Raw genomic sequence first — 18786 nt, 5'->3', positions numbered from 1 at the left:
CCTCACCTGGCAAATAAAGTATGTGGATGTTTTCTTATTGATCTTTATGGAGACCAGAACCCTGAGGAGGAAAGGGTTTGTAATTGTTAAACTGACCATAACCTGACCATTTGATAAGACATTTTCGGGGGTCAACCTGCAAGTCTATCTTGAGCTTGATGTCATACTAATATGATCAAGCTGCAAGGTACTTCTGGCAGTGGCTTTTTTTGACATTGTGTATGCACATGCCTTAGCTGAGACTGTAGATGGAGCGAAGGACAATGTGGGAGTTGCTGATGAGTGGTGGAAAGAGAGAAGTGATGATGTTCATGATATTCGAGCCTTCTCCACACAGATTTGTTGGTTTGTTGATGGGATTTCAAACTTGCCCCCCAAACTGGATGGATTGGAAATCAACATCTAAAAAATGAAAAGCAAAATGGAGCAAGCTTACCACAATCTATGTATCCATAGTCATTACAGGAGCAACCATTTCAAGATGCTGCAGGACTTGTGTTGATAAAGTTTAATAAGTGAGTAACTCAGACTTTATATGTAGGATTCTTATTTTGATCCAGCATCTGAAACAAACAAAAAACCCAAACAGATATGCAGCAAATCCAGAATGTGAAAAGTCAGCTAAATACCAGGTAAATAAACAACATGGAACTTCTTCAAACTAGTATAGAGGAGCTTGATTGATTCTTGTTATTTATACTGGACTGAATGTGAGCTTAACATTGTGACGTGCCTCGTAGCTTGCAAAAGCCAAATAATCATGACTGATGTCTCCCATAATAAATCCCTGTCTGATCTTTTCAGCCAGATATGGCTAAACTGAATGAAAAGTGTTAATAGCTATAGAGACTTGCATTAATGAAAATGGTCTGAGACGATGAGATTCAATATGTTAATTCCTAACATAAGCAAACCCAGTAAAACCACTGACAAATATAGATAAGTAATCTTATTGTGCAATCCTATACTTATGTTCACAGAAGTAAGCCTTTCCAGGTGTGTGGGTATGGGATTACAGCCTTTAGCTTGGAAACCAGATTTATAGTTTTAGAAATAATAAAAAGGTTTTAAACCATAATCCATCGTGCATGTTTGTCTATATGAACCCATTTTCCCATTCAGCAGTGGTCTTTATAAGACACCTATCACACAGATACTTTAGAGCTATTCAACATTTGTTCCCAATTCCGTATGAAGGACACACGCACACACACACAAATTGCCCTAACGCTATATTTATTGTGTTAAAACTATTGCCTTAAAATTATATTTATATACTTTGACAGAATTTCATCTGAGCAAGTTGTGAGCAAGTTAGTAACTTATTTATGCCCTATCTAGCTAAATAGATAACATGCATATTTTTATAAACTGAAAACAAGGTGCTTAGTTTATTTCTATGCCAACATTAGAAATCTAATCATTTCTTTCCCTTGTTACCATTCCTTTCCCCATTGATTAGTCTCCTCTTTAAAAGATTTCTCCAGAAACACATATTTCCTTGTAGTAATGCAGAAAGTGCCAGTTTTCTAAATTTATGGCTACTATAAAGATAGCTTATAAGGGAAAATCATCAAAAACCAAATCAAGTTTAAGAATGTGGATTTGTGTAATAGTTATGGTTCAATGCAATTCAGTTCCTTAATGAAACACAGTGAAAGATACTAATTCATTGTATTATATTTTAGAATATAAAGCCTTTTGTGAGAAATAATATTCAGTGAGCAATCCAACCAGCAAGTTTTAATTAAATTTTATTCTTGTCTCTAGGGTTTTTTTGTTTTGTTTTTTTTTGTTTTTGGTCATATGTAATGTAATAGAAAAATATACTTCAGTTTTGAATAGGGGAGCAACTCCCATCAACCCCACCAGAAACAGCCAATGGCAAACCATTATGATAGTTGTAGTTAAAATATTTAGAATACCATGGCTTGCTTATTCTTGCTTTAAACTTTAAACTTTAAACAGTAGAACAGATTTCCAATTCCCAAAAGAAGAGAGACAATTCAGCATCTATCTGGTTCTGATCTATCTTCCTGAAGCTTTAGACTGCCATGTTAAGGTTTTGCTTCAGAGTAAGCACCACTGAATACAGAAGGGTTTATTCTTGAAAAACTATGAATACTATTGCATTATAAGTCCCATATGCCTCCCCTTCACCAACCAGAGACTTTTCTAAACTAATCAAAGTGTCTTAACAATAAAATAATAAGGAATTATGGTAGATCTTTATATTGTAGACTCTACATGTATTGATCTGAACTATTCTAAATTATATTGATTATTGACTCTTCTAGATCTTTTGATGAAGGTCTGTGTGAATCAATGAAAAAACTTTGTAAAGCAATCTAGTATATTTAAGGATATTGGCATGCCATTTTGAAAGACTACAGTAACTGAGGTTAAGATTACCTACAAGTCAAAAAGAGAAATGGATTTCTCATAATCCATACCAATTTCTTTTTCATTCTCTTCTTAAACTAATATGCTACAATCACGAAGAGACTGGCATGGTTTTAGCAAAATCTTCCAAACTTGAGAGGATCCCACCTGTAACAACAACAGCAATCTACTGTTAGAAACTTTGCCTACGAGTTTCTCAGCTGTGCATTAGATTGCTACATTTCTTCTTCCTCCTCCTCCTCTACCCCAGACTGTAAAAAAAGTGGCCCCCAAACCATTGCAGCCTGGCAGAGATTAAATATAGCCATCACTCCTTGCAGCCATCGTTTGTCCCCTACATGCCCATACTACAGCGCGTCCTTCCACAGATCTTCCTCTCTCTGCCCTTCTGACCCCACATTTCTCTCTCTACCATTTTCCAACCTCCCTATTCTGCCTTCTTCCAATTTCACCCTGAGCCTTCTCAGATGGACAGCTTTCCTGTAACATTCCTTGCTGTTTCAGCACTTCCTTTGTTTGGAAAAGGAATAACAGAAGATATTGAAATTTCTTTTCATTGATAAAAGGAACTGGGACACCGATAGTAATCTTGTTGAATAAATTTATAAAAAGCTAAAAAAAAAAAAAACCCACCCAACACTCCACTTTTCTTCCTTTTTTGGAGCAGAATGAAAACTAGATGAAAAACAAACAGATTTCTTTTTTAATTGTTGAGCAAATAAAATACAGCTTTGGACTGGTTGTCATTTTGATATAGGGGTATATAGAGGGAAATCTAGGTGTGCACATGGAGGAAACATATGTCTATGTTTATATGTAAAGGTATTTCTATATAGATATACCAATGGTACAATGTTCATGTACAAAGGGGTGTGTGTGTACACACACATAAATAAAAAATAAAATATCATTGCTCACTTTGGGTTCTTTTCCAGATCACTTTTGGGGGTGAGGCCCTCGAAAATATTGTTTAATGACTTGTGTAGCCTTGAGTATATATCCTTGTCTGAAAAGATCTATTCCTTGTTTGTTTGTTTTACAAAGCACCCCCAAAGATTTTGCCCCTTGAATTATTCCTGAGCTTGTTGAACATTTTCTCCCTTAAACAGCATTCAAGTTCAAATATCTGCAGTACACAAGAGATTTAGACTGTTTTTACCAATCTGCGCGACCAATAAACTGAAGGCAGTTGAAGAGCTGCTGCACACAATTTAAAATTCAACTACTGCCTTCTTCGCTCCTATGTGAGTTTTGCTAACTGAAGAATTTAAGGCTGAACTATCAAAAAACTCTCCTTTGCAAACAGTCTTAGGGATTACAAATAAAGTAGGCAGAAGGTTTAAAATGCCAAGGGAACAGACGGCCGCCAGAGACTGAACATGCATTTCCAGTAGATTAAATTGCTGTAGACCCAAAGCTCAATATATTGATCCCTCTTGAGATGAGTAGAGTTGTGGGGTAGTACCAATTCATTGCTCACCACAAAAGATGTTGCACCCTTAATCAATTAGATTGTAATACTTTACTTATGATAGAATGATCAATTTAGTATAAAGCTGCAATGATCTAAATTTCACTTTTCTGCTCATCCCGACCACTAAAACCATCATCATTATTACTGTTAGCATATTCGTTTAACATAATTTCCCCTTTCCTGTAGCCTCCAGATTTAGACTATTCTAGTAGGAAAGCAAACGGTTTGATGCTCTTTCCCATTCTCCTCTCCAAGATACTCTCCAAGACAGATTTTGAGGGCAGACATGTCAATCACTAAATCCAATATTCTTAATTCTTTTTACCAAAGCATTAAAGAACATCCCCTTAGGTATGCAGCAGAGACTCTGAATTACATATCAGAAGTAGAGCTAAGAGACATATTTTAAGTCAGGGAGGCAGCAAATTAGAAATGCTTATTCCACAACAAGTGCTTTAAAAGTGATATCACATTACCATAATCCTTAACTCTTCATTCGAGTTTCATGCCAAGGTGGAGTATAGCTCTAATAGATATAGTATGGTTAATTGGCACTTTTGATTTAGAGTTTCTTTTTGCTGCATTCAAACCTTCAGTTGACTCCATATGGTAAAGCTTTTCTGCAACTAAGGGAAGTATTTTTCTACTTCTATTTGGATTTACTATAATACTAAGGATCCTTAGGCTCATGTTCTGTTTTTTCCATCATGAAGGAATCTCTCTCCCTCTTTCTCTCTCTCATTGATTTTCACTTTGTAATATTGCTCTTTTCTATCCAGAAATTAATTCTGTCAATGCATAACCTTAGCAGCTTCATTTCTCCTCCCATCTCTTCTTACTAGACCAGATTTCCATAACTGACTCATACTTTTCCCTTTTGTTATATTTCTCTGTTTATGTTGCTTCTGGAGGTTCTTCCCAGACAAACACAGGACTTGACAAAGGCAAGCAGACAAACTCTGAAGTTATTCATGATGTGATATATTTTCTCCTTTTGGAGCGACTGTACAAGAAAGAGAGTACGAAGAACCCCATGTCATCTTGCAAAATAGTTAGGGTTGCAGCTGGGAACAGTCCTCTTAGGATATTAAATCCTTCTACTCATTTGTTTCTGCCGCAGAAGGACATATTCTCCAAACATGCGTTCTAAGCAACACATTAACTATCATATTGTGTGTTTATTCATTCTAATTCCACATTATTGGTTCCCCAGAGGGAGTTCAGATAGGGAAATACATGGGTCAGCCAAGTGCCACACAGTTCAATACTGCATGTTATGGAAGAGGTCAGAGGAATGAAACCTGGGACCATTCTTTTTAATAGCACTTCCCATACATACAAATCTGACAAGCTATTTAGAGACATCTTCATATTTATGGGAAAAGAGACTTTGTAAATGTCTCCATTTTCTTTCATGCTCCCTAGACCATAGATGTCACTCTCATGCACTATGCTTAAGACATAATTTATATTCTTCTTGAATGCAGAGATTTACCAAGATAATGCCTTCTGAGAGCTGATAATCTGAATAATGTAAGAGCTGCAGTCTCTGCAGGGTTGTATTTGCATAGCTATTTATGTAAATATTATCAGTTTTAAACCTTCAAAGGGCTGCACATTTTCAGATGGCATTGTTTCACAGACTGCTTCATTCCCTGCATTTGATGATGAAGAGATTGACTTCAAGAGTTTCAATTTGCAAATGGTGAATGCATATTAAACCTTTTCAGAGAGACCTTTATGGATCAGATGTTTGTGTTCTGTAATTTTGATTTGAATCCAGACGCTTTTGAGGTAAAGCCCATCAAGATCAGATTAGAGGGCATAGAAAGCCTAAAATTGAGATGCTTCTTTAGAGGTCTTCTAGAGTAACAGTTTTAAAGTTAGCAAAGTGAACATACTATGTATTTGCCAAGGAGCACTGTTAAGATGCCTCTAGCCATTCCTTTCTATAATGCATTATCACTATTAGCATGCTTCTGAGGTTCTGTGAAGTAGTATATGAATGACTTGGGCAGATTCCCACATTATTTACAGGTGTGCACCTATATTTTATTAAAATAGATAATGTATGAATGTGACTGATACTGTTTCCTAACATTCAAACGATACAAGTTCATGGCTATGAGAATTGTTTTTGACTACTTTATATGGAAATGCCCATATAAGGTGTAAAATAAACCCTGGATAGGTAGAGGGCTATTCCAGTACTAAGATCCTGCCAGTTTGTTGTTGTTGTTGTTTAATCTGGAAAGAACCAAAAGGTTCTTCTGCACAAAATGGAAATCAAAAGAGGACATTATTTCATTTATCAGCTTCTCTTTTACTGACCTACTTGTTTTTGCATGAAATAACAGAAAATTGTGGGAGGATGCACAGATGAAATCCAAATAGTGCCAGATGACATAAATATATGACTTAAACCATGTGCTACCAACATAATCAAATCTGTCTCAAGGGGTAGGGGGGGAAACAACTATGAAATTCACAACTGCATGATGTAGCAATTCATAATGTAGCAATCCATGCATATTCAATCCATTTCGCTTTTGCACATATTGAATTATAAGATCCTTCAAATGTAGGCATTGTTTTGCAATGACCTCCTTACAAGCAAGAGAAGTTACATTAATTTTCATTAATTCTGTATGCATCTTTCCCTAATATGGTCAGATTTATACACAACTTTCACTATTCTACTTTATTGAATGCAGCTTTCCCTAATGCACACATTTTTGTAGGCAATCACACCAGGAGAACAGCATCAAAAGCACTAGGGGGTGTGAATCTGCTTATTTTGCTTAAAAATACAGGCACAGTGACATTCTCTGGGATCCCTAGGAGCCATGTCCTCTAGTATCTCTGTCTGTCTGTCTGTCTGTCCATCCATCCATCCATCCATCCATCCATCCATCCATCCATCCATCCAATCATCTATTGGTATCTATCTTATCTTTCTAATAAATTTGCAATCAGAACAATGCAAGGTACATCAATCACTATTCATGATAGTTAATGTAACCTTCATGTTCAGGGCAATGTGTTCCTAAATATCAGATGCTGAATGTACATTGTGCAAGGCAGAGGTGAAACAATAAAAGTGTCTGACACCACAGACTTTTTAGGTAGGTTAAATATTCAGTTGGAAGACTGAAAAAACCTCTCTAGTCATCTAGCTGTTCAATCTTCAAAACAGAATTTCACTTATATTGACCTTTTTCTGTCTAGCCATTATGAATTTGTTAAAGATCTCCAAGATAATACAGATTCATTTCTGTTTCTCATTCTCCTTTTAACTGATTAAATGTAGAAGCTGGCCTTTTGGTTAAGGTAAAAAAAGGTTTCTGGTTCTTTTTGTATTGAGGAACATACTGATGATTATGGCTATGAACCAAAGTTTAGATCAAAAAACAATGGGGAAGTTCACAGATTGAATATATTTTTGCTCCATTATTCTTTATTTCTGTGCTTGTTCAATTTTTCGCCTCTGGAGGTAAATCACAACCGTGCAGTAGTATAAAATAAACAAATCATTCACATGAACAGCTTGCAAACTTGAATCATGAACATTCTCAAAGAGCTAGCTAGTAACCTCGAGGGATAGTGTTGAAAGCACACTTTGAGTACATTTATCTATATTTCAGGACCTTGGTTTACATCTTCATTCAAGGAAATCCTGAAGATATGCCGTAATGCTAATTTAGCAACCCATCTCCACTTCCACTTCCACGTCACACATATACATATGCACAATTTGGAAATGAGAGTCAGTAACACCAACAAATGAAATGTTTTTTCCCCCAAATCCTAGAGGTTAAGTTGGAGCCAAAACTGAGTTTATTTTGGCAGACATTCTGAGTAGCTTACTCGGTTGCATTTCACATGCTTTAGTGTTAATTTTATATGGTCATGTTAGATTGGTTTCACTTCTTTTTCAGCAGCAATGCTGCTACTTATTTTACCCTAATCGGGAATCTGTAGCATTGAGGGGATTAGAGATATTTTAGCAAATTACATTGTTTTAATGCTTTCATTTTAATTTTGAAACCCACTTCTACATATGACCATATACACTCATATTTTTCCATGCTATACTTGGGAAAGTATCAATCTTCCCCATTACATTTCAGTTTTTCTAAAGACTTCTGCATTTTTTAAGGCAACTGGCTTGTTATATTTGGACTCTTCAAGGGGGATATCAATCCATTCAAAACAAAACAAAATGTAACAAAACTGTCCATTGTGTTTCTCTAATGGTTTTAATTTATAAGTTATCTTTTCCCTAAAGGACCAAGCTCAAACTTTTATCATACCAAAGCTTCACGAAAACCCTTTTCATATTCTTCTTTTCACAATGTGTGATGCTGCTTTTAAGAATAATAAATAATAATGCATGTTTTGCTTCTTAAATGTTTATGCTAATAATATTTTCAAATAATAGGTGTGGGGTTTGCTTTGTTATCACTTCTATTTGTTTAAAGACTTTTGACCAAAACACACGACACATGTAAAAATACAGCAGGGCTTTGATCTTGCAGTTCTGATCTGCAGTGGGAGTTGAAGCCCACACATCTTCAAGTGGCCAAGGTTGAGAAACACAGGAGATGCTTGTTCATGCTAGAATTGTTCAGCTTCTCCCAAAGAATTGATCTCTGTATTTGGTCAAAAGCTGTTTTGAAGTCGATAAAAGTTACATATAGTGCAGATCTGTTCCCACAGATATATTTTTCAATAAGATAATGCGAGTCCAAAATTTGGTCCATTGTGGAATGATTTGAAGAAAACCAGCTTGTTCATTACTGAGGACTGACTCACTTTCTATCCACTGTTGTAATATTCAATTCAAGGAGCTGGTATACATTTTGCTAACAATAGTTAGCACGTTTATGGGGTGATAGCTGGTTGGATCCCTTTATCCCCCTTTTAAATATTGGGACAATATTGGCTGTTCCCAGTCCTGGGGGATAGGACCTGTATTATCTGTGTAAGAAAAGAATGGGAACCCACCAGCTAGTGTTTTCTTTCAGCACTCGGGGGTATGGAGGCACCACCAATACAGAAAGATAGAGAGGTTCTTACAGCATATATTACATTAGATTCATGTTGGATATAGCCCATCAGTTAAATAGGGTGAACTTAGGTTATTTGAGCAAGAAGTTACAATATTGTGAGAGTATGATTTGGGGTTATTTCTTCATTTCCACATATAGAACAGTCTGAACTAAAGACAAATATTTAATAGCATCGTGCTAGGGTAGTTTTAAGACACTCTGTTTCTTTCCTAATTATAGTGCTTGGTGCTGAAAATAACCCATGAAGAATATATGGTGAATGCTGATCAATTCGCCATTTTTCAAAGAAATTATATGGCAGTGTATCTTTCCTTGATATATGATTGCTGGAAACACTAACTTGTCTGAATCTAAACTGCCTCACTGCTAGTGCACCTGATACCCTCTGAGTATATTTTTCATACCTTTTCTGGGGAACTGAAATGCACTGAATCCTAACAAATGGAGCCAGAGAACATCATAGGAACCTATCGGTCATTAATCAGAGGACAGTAATCATCTGAATTGTTAATATAGTTTTAGGGGAAAATATTTTTGATAAAAGGCTATATGCATTCCACTTCAAACTCTATGTGAGTCCATTAAACTTTGCACTATTGTCCATTTCTTTTCAGAGGCTACTTGCTCAAAGTCATTTTGTTTAGTACATGAAGTTTTCTTTAATGGGCAAAGTGTAAATTTCTGCTTTACACTTTGCTATATTTCAGAGGGGAGCAATTTGAGACCCTAAGGCCATGTGTGATCCTCAACCCCCCCCCTTTTTTTTTAGACCCCTGGAGTGCCTTCAATCCCAATTGCTAATCATGGAAGGAATTTTGAATTTTGAATTTCCACTTTGAAGTAAGGCAGGCTAAAAAGGTAGCATAAGCCCTAAATTAGGCTTGTTATATTTTTTACAAAGAAAAAAAGGCAAACACAAAATGAGGCACTCTAAAAAAAATAATAAAATCCTGGCACTACCCATATCCATGACATAGTCTTGTCCATCTTGCATCATTCTTTTTCCTGCTCTGGTCCTCAACATTCAAAAATGTTGAGCATGTTCCCTGGGAATCCAAAGATTGACTTTCCTTGCTATCCACAGTCTACCTTGACCAACAGTGGAACAATTGGGTATATATTCATATCATCTCATTTATGGAGCTTACTTTCCATCTTTCATCCTCAAACTAACCCTTTGCTATGTCTCTGGCTCTGACATTTTCTTGGGAACTTCTTAGGTTACTGGTTCGCTACTTCCTCTTGTGACCTAAAGAAGGGAAGGACCAGTACAACCCTGTCTTGCCTTGTTAGAAATGGGAACAGTAACTGCTTTATAAGAGCAAAAATAACAATCCGGCTAGCACACCATTAGGAAGCCTTAGAAGAATGGGTCTGATATAATTTCTGATCATGTTATAATCAGACCCCATAGTTTTATACCATATTACCACTGAGCAAGACTCTTGTCAACATGGTTTATATCAGCAGAGTTTAGTGATGTTCCTCCTCTGTCCTTTAAGAAAATCAGTAGCTTATACTGACTGAAAAAGAGCATTTTTCCCCCTGAATTTGTACCTTTTCCCAGACCACTATTTATTTAAATGGATCCCCAATTAAATATTTTAAAATGTGGATCAAATCCACATGAAGACCATATAGGGTCAATTTGTGACTTTGTCCTTTTGCCCAAACTCATAATTTTGCTTTTAGATGCTCTTGCCAGCAGGAAACCCACCTGTTTTTAATAGGGATTAAAACCTTTCCTGGATTAGGGCAATGAGAGATGCATTATCTTAGTATAAAAGGGTAGATTTCATAATTTTGAATAGATGCTGTTATGGTTGATCAAGCTGTTCAGTGCTGCAGGAAATCACTAGAGCAAAGAGAAGATAATGTTTTTTAACCACTGCTGCCAGGTCAAACTTACTGACCCAACTTTTTAAGAGATCCTCCCCCCTAAAAAGTTTCTGTGTCTAGAAGGCAAGGAATATTAGAATATTTAAAATTAATCACCTTCAGCAATCAATCAAAAATCTTCAGTTTGGGGCCTTAAATTATAAGACTCACCTAAGTGAGATGGGTAGCTATATAAATTCAATAAATTCAATAAATTAAGATAAAAGATATAAGATGAGAGAATTGACTTCAAAGAAGAAAATTGGATGGGAGATAAAGTGGATTCATTAATAGAAGCAGAGTATTGCCAGACAGTATAAATTCACAAGGGTGCTGCAGCAATACAGCTGTCAGGTCTGGGCTGCTATAAACAAACAACAAACAAACAAATAAATAAATAAATTCCAGAATGCCACTAGATAGAAGAAGTCAAGTTTTGGGAGCATCAAACAAGAGTCTTGCAGGGAAATGCATTCCATCCTACAACCGCTTCGATTTGGTTATGAATGAAGCAGTATAAAAATGTCACTGATACATACATGCTCTTGGTGTAGTAGTAAGTTAGCCATCCTCTCCTTCCCTCACAGTCTTGTAGATGCATGATAATATTGACTACTAACTCTGGGTCATGACATAGGAGGGGAGAACTGACTTCAAAGAAGGATCTTAGGTGGGAGGTAAAGTGGACCCATTTCAAATCAAAACACCTTGAAAAATTAGTATCCAAGGCTTAAGCTAAAAAAAGGAAACATGTTAGCTCTTTTACTATATAATCAACAACAAACTGTTTCTCTCCTATGAGCAAATCTAAGTCCCATTAGATCTGGCAGAGAAGGAATGTTGTGGGTACCATCAACCAGGGACATACACTTGGTGGGTCCCAGGATGTGAGCCTTCTCTGCCATGGTGCCTGCCCTATGGAATATTCTCCCCCTCAAAGTAAGGTTAGCTCCATCCCTGTTATCATTTCAGAAGTTCCTGAAGACCTGGTAATGTCACCAGGCCTCCAGGGAACTGGAGACATTCTTAGATGGGTCCATTGTGGCTGATCTTGTACCTTCTCCATGTGATTTCTATATTTTAAATTTTATAGTGTTTTTTTTCCATTTTTAATATTATTTTTTATATCTTATAATGATTGCTTTTATGTATTAGTTGTTTTTATTGATTGTTGTATGCCACTCAGAATTGCTTCTTGTGAGATGGGCAACTCTATAAATGTGATTAAATAAATAAATAAATACATAAGCAAATAAATAAATAAATAAATAAATGAAAATTTCCTATCGCCTCCTGACCTCCAACTAAGGCCAATTTGGCCATCAATTATTATTATTATAATTAATCATATAGCTACATCAGAATGTATGAAGTCAACTGTCTTACAAAGCATTGCCTGCAACTATTTTCTTTGGCACTTGATCTATGATGGTTTACTGTATATGCAAGGCATCACTCACAAATTTTAGGACTTCAACTAGATTTGCTTCCATTAAAAAAAAAAAAAAAAAAAAAAAAAAACTGAAATTGACCAGAGGCTTTCCTTGGAACTGCTAGACAATTACAAGTCTTACAGGAGCTCTCTTTGCAAGCTCTGTTCTAAATGAAAATGTAATATATATATGTGTGTGTGTGTGTGTGTGTGAGAGAGAGAGAGAGAGAGAATGAGAATGAATCCCTAATTGAACAGCAGCTGACATAATGTTTGCCCAGCACAAGTTAAATAAAATGTTTTCTGGCAAATTTGAATGCATACTTGCTATTTATAAATTATTGCTTACAGGTTCAAAATAAGAAAACAGTGAAAATGGCAGGGGCAGGAATTTAGAAAATTTCCTCCCTCCCTTCCTGTCTTGCTACAAAATTGTTAAATAAGGACTCAAAATATAACTGACTCATTATGCCTATAATTAGCTAAGTAAAGACAATTCCACAGGTGAACAAATACTCTTACCCTTCTAACCTCTTAGGTCATGATTGTTGTTTTGTCTCCTTTTAACAACCATGGGCTCCTCTAAGCAACTCTCTGAGCATTTGAAAATGAAGATAATTCACTCTTACAAAGCAGGGAAGGCTACGAAAATTCTCTAAACACATCTAGCTAGCAATTTCAAATGTGAGAAACATTGTTAAGAAATTAGTTACATGAAAATGTTGAAGTCAAGGCAACATCTAAAAGACGAAGAAAAATCTCTGATAGAACTGCCCCCAAATTGGACAGATCTACAAAACAGAGCCCACAGATCCCTACAGATGACCTGCTGAAAGGGTTAGCTGACATGAGAGTAGATGTGCACACAGGTCAGTTGTAGTTGCCGATAAAGCAATTATCTCCATGGGAGATGGTCACAAGGAAATCTTGTGAAAAATATTTCACAGAAGTCATTGTCTAAAGTATGTAAAAGAAAACTGGGTGAGCCTGAAACGTTTTAGAATTAAGTAGCTTGGGTTGATGAAAAAGAAACTGGACACAATCACATTAGGTACATTTGGAGAAAAAAGGGGAACGTATTTGAAGAAACAAACACCATCAAACACCAATCATTAAGCAGGGAGGTGTCTTTAATATGCTTTTGTTGTATGCCAGCCAAGGGCACAGGAAAGTGCGAGTGAAAAGAAAAACAGATTCAACCAAATATCAACACATCTTAGATTCATTGAAACATATACTTTGTCCAAAACCCGGTCAAACTTTTGCATGCGATTGTGAGATGAAGATAAAATTCACATTTTAAAACTATGGAGAATCAATACCGCAGCCCAGCTCCCTGAAATGTTAAAACATTGCCTTTTCTTCCCTCAATGCTTTTTGAGTATAGTGTTAACAAAAATGGCAAACCTCCACGTGATAGTAGTTGTACTCTTACTGAAATAAAACATAATAGCACAAAGTTACCATGAACTGAGTAATGTTTGTATACTCTTGGTTGTGTTTTACTCTTGCTTGCTTTCAGTCATGTGTAATCCTTTTTCCTTTTCCCTTTATTTCACTAGCATAGCAAGTTATTACAAACACAGCGGTTAAGTGGTCTCCAAGACACTAGGGCAAGAATAATGTTAGGCAAAAACAGAGTAAACAGCAACTTGGGCCTTCCTGGTGGTCTTCCATCAAAATACTAAGTAGCTTTTTTAGGATCAGCCCAAAGGGGCTAAGCATTACCACCTATTGCAGCATCATCCAGGTTGACCTCTCAGCAAAAGTGGTCAGAAGCTTCTGTTGGTTCTCTCAGAAGTCAGCTCTGAAAGATGCTAAGCGCAGGAGTACCTCAACTACTGGTGGCTTCCTGAGAGCTCCCTTCTCCTCATGGTGTGAAGCTCCCTTCACACCAACTGCTTGGCTTCATGCCTGAGGCACTCTGAAGCTCCACCTCCCCCCACCCCCACCCCCACCCCCACCCCCGATTGCTGTTGTTTTGAGGGAAGGTTGGTGAAGCAACCTCCCCTCTCCTGGCTCACCTGTTGTCTTCTTATATCCTCCTTCTGGAGAAAGAGAAGGAGGAAAAGGATTGAGTGGCAATGGTGTTTTCAAGATACCAACACTTGTTCCAGTTTTAAAGTAAGCTCCATGTGATTGCAGCAAGTTGTTCAAGTACACCCACTGCCACCCTTCTTCACCAAAGCAATCCAGCTGCTGTGCTGGGGAGGCTCTAGCTGCAGTTTTGTACAAAGTAGCTGCTATGGCAAATTTCCAAAAATATCCAAAAATTCCACGTTTGAACCTGAAGCCCCCCTTCCTCCTTGGGTGATCTAATCTGGCTGGCAAGAGTGGCTTTCAAGGGGAGTATAAGAGGACTCTGCTCAGCTGCCAGGGCAATTCCATCCAGGGTGGGTTAAAATGATCAAGTACGTGTAAAGGGAAGTACAGGAGGACTGAAAGAGAGTAGAGGACTCCCACCCATCCTGTGTTCCCAGCAGCCACTTCTGAGTAGTATTGAGCAAGGGATGGAAGCACAGATGACAGAGGGGAAATGTCCCCAACCATCCCAGCAAAACTGGAACAAGTGGTTAACCAAGCTGAAGGTTATCAAAATGTATAGGAAAAAAGAAAAGATAAGAGGACTTGTCAGGTGGGATACACGGGAAGCTCTGGCAGGAGGTAGAGAGGAGACAGTAGGCATACATATTGAGCATCCATTTGATGGGGTAAGAATATTTATGGGCAGCTTACAGGGACTGAAGCTCAGCACAATGCAAGGAGTGTGGTGGCAGCAGCAGGAAAAATCAAGCAGAATTATGTTTGCTAGAAGGGAGAAAGAAGAATCAGTGCTGGCTACAAAGAAAAAAGGAAGGACCAGCACAAATTCACTCGTGTTATTCCCTCCATCTTATCTTTCAGTGAGCATCTGCGCCAGCAGAGGACCTTTATGGGTGGACTTATTGTTCCCATGTTTGGGGCATATTGTGGACCACTAGCAATAACTCTGTAGCCCTCTTCCATGCCCCCTAAGAGCCACAACTCACTGTTTGGCAACCCCTGCCTTAATATATGGGCAATATTTTTTCTTCTTCTGAAGCAGAACACATAAGGTTACTTCCAAAAGGCTACAGTTGTGGTCTCCAGTTGTTGCTGGACAACAACTTTCATTGTTCCCAATTATTGTCTATGTTATCTGGAGCTGAGAGTTGAAATATATCTGAACAAGCACTGGTTTCTCAGTGCTATGTTACAGTGCCATGAAGAGACACTTCATACTGTATCACTCTTTGGATTATTTACAGAGCCTTAGTTGATCCTAAAGGCAAGAGCCTTAAAATCAGCTTAAATCTAAGCATTTTGGATTAGCAATTGTTTGGTACTATTTGTCTCTGCCAAGCTCCAAAAAGGTGTTAGGTCTCCAGAGGAAATATCATGAGCTTTGTTACATCTAATATTTAAAACGTGATTTAAATTTCAATAATTTACACCATCCTGCGTTTAATTTGCATCTCTGAAAGGATCCACTGTGGGTCCTATAGTATATTTCATTGGGAAGAAAGCTATGGACATTGCATTACTATGTATTGCTATCTTGGGTCTGCGTGCAAGCATCTTTCCTTAGAAATATTACTTCATCAGAGTTTCATAAAACAATAATATTTACATTCTGTCAGATTTTACTTGGTGTACTGTGAGAAAATGGCAGCTTGTAGGATAACAGCTGCTTCCAAGGTTTACACTGACAAATATACCGGTCTATTAGAAAGCACAAAGGATAATGGTTTAATCATGTGCTACAGAGAAATAAATCTCTAATGTTTGGTTATAGCAGCTATATTTATACTATTGCTGTATATTAAGCCCTTTGTTATCACAGACTCAACTTTGCAAAATATATGAAAGTTTCCAAGGTAATCTCTTAACGAACAGAATTTTCTAAAAAATAACACATCACAGTATATAAGCAATATGATCTAGCTAAGGCAAGCTTATAATATAACACATAATGCTCTAATACAATAGATTCTGTTATTATAAATGATATCTACACTGTCAAAGGTACTTAGGCTGCTATTCCTAGGATCAAAGTCTGGGCTTATCCGCATTGCCCTATTGCCAGAATGTGCAGGCAACTATTTTTAGAGGGCAGAAATAGATGTCGTCACCTTCTATTAATCTCCCACTCACCTTCAACATGACCTCAGGACACATTTCTCTGCTCTACTTCCACAGTGTATCTTTCTCTTTTATGTCTCCTTGACTGCTCCTGTTCATTTGGCATAGAGTGCTTCAGTGTGTTGCAGACTACTAGTTCATTGACTACTTCGCCAAAGGACTGCCCCGTCAACTGAGCCAATGCTTATCCTGCTCTGTAATAGTTTCTGTAAGTCCCTTTATGGAGCTGCTGAAATGGCACAATGGTTTAGATCTTTGTTTAACATAGGCAAGGTTGTCGGCTTGAAACTCAGCAGAATTTTTTTAAAAATGGTTTTTCCAAACGATGGGCTATCAGGGAGCTGGGAAAGTTTGCTGACTCAAAACAGAGACGTGTTTGTGTGTGGTTTAGAGCCATCATTCCACTCAATGATCTAGAATCTATCTAGAATTTAAGTAAAATTCTAAGCCACTGTGCTATTTCTGCTATGCTGAATGTGTGGTCAAAGTGAAAATTGGCTATATAGCACATGGCATCATTTGAATGATAACTTCAGGACATTTGGCTTCCTTAAACACACAGTTTCTTTTTCACCAAATATTTGATAAACAATAGCCATAGTGTAGTAAATAAACCTCTTGTGTTTAGCATGATCTTCAGATTATGGATTATTTAAGGAAAAGAGCCCCAGGCTGCTTTGAGTAAGCAGATATGGGACATTTTTAAAAGTTTTTTTCCCTAAGATTTCCTTCCTCCTCTCCTCTTTCATTCAACAAGATAAGGAAAGATTGCCTGCCTCTTTCCTGAGAACTTCTAAAAAAACACTTCAAGCCCCTTTAAAAATACAATGCTTTATTGTAGGGAGCAAAAATGTTCTCACATTTTGGGCAAGATGTGGTGCAACATTAATCATCATCACAATAATAAAAAAAGGAATGGAAAGTCTTCAGAAAGGATGCATAGACAAAAGACAAGTTTTATAAAACAGCCAATGCTTTTTTAAAAGCAAAGTCTTTTAAAACAAGTTGAGCTTGTTTTTAATATTTTATTTATTTCTTTATTTAACTTATTTCTTTATTGCTTGTATAGGCCACCCTATTCCATCCTGACTCTGGGCAGTGGTCTCAGATCAATACATCACAACAAATGCAAAATTTAAAAGTGCATCGTAATTCAGACCTGAAACGATTAGGAAAGAAAAGGAGATATCACCCAATTTCTGCAAGCCGTTAAGAACTTGGCAACCTTTTTTATTTGCCTGTGTTTCATGTTGTAGAAGGAAGTCTGTAACCTCTCGGTCAGAGAGACAGCTAAGACTTCTGAGACTTGGGTTTACGAGCACCAAATGCCATGGGCGATACAATGGACAGTTAAATAATACACGAGTAATCAGTTCAACCTCTGTAGAAAGTTCATGTTGAACTTGTTTCCCAGTAACTTCATGGACACATCCACATAATTTTCTAGACAACAACAATGGATCCTTTTCTGTAAGGAAATAAAAAGATTTGTCACAGTGGAGCAGCAATATGTGAATTTATTTATTTATTTATTTATCTATTCGGTCACCCACGGGTGACTCTGGGTGGCTCACAATAAAAACGAAGAAATACAATTCTCTCCAAGATGGCTAAAAACTATAAATAATTTAGAAACATATTAAAATACCGTAAAAAACCACCTCTAATTTTGGCCCTATAAAAATCTGTAAGATGCTGGGGGGGGGGGGCAACCCATCATCCCACCAGCCATCTCCACAGGTGCGAGCCCCCCTCTGGCCCCCAGGCCTTCTGGCAAAGCCAGGATTTAATCCCTTTCCTGAAGGCCATGAGGGAGGGGGCACACCAGATCTCAGGAGGCAGGATGTTCCATAGGGCAGGCGCTGCAGCAGAAAAGGCTCTCTGCCTAGACCCCACCAATCGAAATTCCCTGACCGGTGGGGTCTGCAACCTGCCCCTTCTGCTGGACCGAGTGGAACGGGCTGAAGTGACCAGGGCGAGGCGGTTCCTCAGATAACCTGGTCCCGTGCCATGAAGGGCTTTAAAGGTGATAACCAACACCTTGAATTGGACCCAGAAACAAACTGGTAACCAATGCAGCTCACGCAACAGTGGTGTTATATGTGCCCTCCTAGGGGCATTAAGAACTGTCTGCGCCGCCACATTCTGCACCAGCTGTAGCGTCCGGATACTCTTCAAGGGTAGCCCCATGCAAAGCGCATTACAGTAGTCCAACCCAGAGGTGACCAGGGCATGAGTGGTATCCTAGTAACACTTTTAACTTTTGCTGAACATTTACACAATGCAACATTCTTTAGGAAACAGAGCCTTCACCCCAAAAGACTTTTTCTGCTGACAGAAAAAAATTCTTATGTTGAGTACTTGTG

At 37.6% G+C, this 18786-nt stretch overlaps 1 long non-coding RNA gene across 1 annotated transcript in view; it reads right to left on the bottom strand.

Moving 5' to 3' along the window:
* LOC148215180 (uncharacterized) overlaps nucleotides 1-16547 on the bottom strand; it is a 50270-nt gene extending 33723 nt beyond the window's left edge. Inside the window, exons 1-2 of the long non-coding RNA XR_015796707.1 lie at nucleotides 16433-16547; nucleotides 437-563 (exon numbers count right to left, since the gene is read on the bottom strand). This is a non-coding gene — a long non-coding RNA (uncharacterized LOC148215180). The remainder of the gene's footprint in view (nucleotides 1-436; nucleotides 564-16432) is intronic.
* Nucleotides 16548-18786: the final 2239 nt, after the last annotated feature.

The sequence above is a fragment of the Python bivittatus genome, unplaced genomic scaffold, assembly GCF_059951505.1.
Source record: "Python bivittatus isolate LINGU-HERP-01145 unplaced genomic scaffold, Pbiv_v1 ctg000400_np1212, whole genome shotgun sequence".
NCBI lineage: Eukaryota > Metazoa > Chordata > Lepidosauria > Squamata > Pythonidae > Python > Python bivittatus.
This window is presented reverse-complemented; position numbering and strand designations above follow the sequence as displayed.